General features: G+C 42.5%; 1 pseudogene; it reads left to right on the forward strand.

Annotated features, from left to right (window-relative positions):
• The first annotated feature begins 1724 nt into the window (after positions 1-1724).
• Gm51850 lies at positions 1725-1846 on the forward strand (annotated as a pseudogene).
• Positions 1847-2059: the final 213 nt, after the last annotated feature.

The following is a 2059-nucleotide window of genomic DNA, read 5'->3' on the forward strand; positions in this document are numbered from 1 at the left end:
TTTGGGCTGAATGGTTTGACATGCCTTCTTTCTCCTTCACTAGTTTTCCTGAGATATTCTTCCATTTTCTCATCCCACCCTGTTTTTCTTAGGAATTGGTCTGTCTTTAAATCTAGCCTATCTTACTCCTTACCTCATAGTCTCTCACACTGGCCTTTCTGCAAGAACCATCATATCCTATGAGATCTGGTGACACAGAAATGAATGGGGGTGAACCTTCTGCAGGGGAGTTCATGTGGTCAGAGACATAGGAAGAGGCAGTGTAGAAATGCTTCTCACTCCCTCCTTAAACTCATTCTCTCTGTCTCTCCACCTTTGTCTGCCTCTCTGCCTCTGTCTGTCTCTCTGCCTCTGTCTGTCTCTCTGTCTCTGTCTGTCTTTCTGTCTCTCTCTCCTCTTTCTCTCTGACTCTGTCTTCCCCTCTCTCTTTCTCTCTCTCGTTCTCTCCGTCTCCCTTTTCTTCCTCTCCCTCCTCTCGTTTTCTCTCTCACCATTCTGTGGCCAGAGGGTCCTCACTGCAGTGTTCATGGCTTGGGAAGCCTCCATATTGTTGTTCCCTTCCCAATTGCCTGAGGTCACTTCTCTAAATAACTTGAACATAGCACTTTGTCTCAGTTTCTGCCTCCTAAAGGCAAATTTCCTCTGAAGAATGTTATAATTCTTCAGCTTTATTCCCTGTCTCAGCCTCCTGCCATTTTCTCATCTGCAAATAATAATAAAAAAAATCTTATTTACACCTTCCGCCCATTTTATTCACTGAAGATTCGCTATGCCCGTCCCTAGGTTTTCAAGGAGATGTTGTCAGTGCAACAGGATTGATGTTGCCTTGATGATTTCATGGTTTTCTTTTCTCTTCTTTGCATTCTGGAGCTGTGCCACCCTACAATTTTTCATAGATGATTTTTACTTTGATACTCTGTTTCTCTTAATTCCTTAATTTTTTTAAAAGAAAAGACCTTTCTCTCTCTTTCTTTCCTTCCTTCTTCCTTTCTCTCTCTCTCTTCCTCCCTCCCTCTCTCTCCTTCCTTCCTTCCTCCCTTCCTTCCTTCCTTCCTTTCTTTCTTTCTTTCTTTCTTTCTTTCTTTCTTTCTTTCTTTCTTTCTTTCTTTCTTTCCTTCTTCCTTTCTCTCTCTCTCCCTCCCTCCCTCCCTCTTTCTCTCCTTCCTTCCTTTCTTCCTTCCTTCCTTCCTTTCTTTCTTTCTTTCTTTCTTTCTTTCCTTCCTTCTTTCTTTCTTTCATGTATCTGAGTGTTCTGTTTTCATGCACATCAGAAGAGGGAATCAGATCCCATTGCAGAAGGTTGTGAGCCACCATGTGGTTGCTGGCAATTGGACTCTGGATCTCTGGAAGAGCCAGTGCTCTTAACTACTGAGCCATCTCTCCAGCCCCCAAATTTTTCATTTTTGAGAATGGTATAGAGTGTGTCCCCTCCCTGCCTTATGTTTCCGCCATTTTGTTTTGTGTTGCTTTACCTTCATGTTACCATAGCAATGGCTTGATTCTGAATGTTCTTCAGCAATACCAAACATGGAGGAAGTTGGAGAAAATGAAGAAACCAGTCTGTTTTAGATTTCACAGTATGCATTTTTTTGGAAGGGCATCTTAGTACAGATTTCCAATATTCAGATGGGCCATATATATGAACCCCAACAATGTTTAGCGAATTGCTATATGTGGTGCACCTATATTTTCTAATTCTCCACCTGACATTCACTTATAAACTGATACTTACCTGGCTGGGGAGGTAGCATGGTACCCAGGTATGCTGACCTTTGCAATTTCTCCAAATATGGGAAACTCAACTGTATAATTTGTGGTAGTGAGGAACAGGATTTCTTCTTCCTCTAAAATAGAGAAGAGAAGAGAAGAGGAGAGGAGAGGAGAGGAGAGGAGAGGAGAGGAGAGGAGAGGAGAGGAGAGGAAGAAAGAGAAAGAAAGAAAGAAAGAAAGAAAGAAAGAAAGAAAGAAAGAAAGAAAGAAAGGGCAGAGGGGGAGAGAGAGCAAGAAAGAAGAGGAGATGAGAGAGGAGAGGGGGGAGAAAGACACAAGAGGAAGAGGG

Source organism: Mus musculus, chromosome 1, assembly GCF_000001635.26.
Source record: "Mus musculus strain C57BL/6J chromosome 1, GRCm38.p6 C57BL/6J".
NCBI classification, from domain to species: Eukaryota; Metazoa; Chordata; class Mammalia; order Rodentia; family Muridae; genus Mus; species Mus musculus.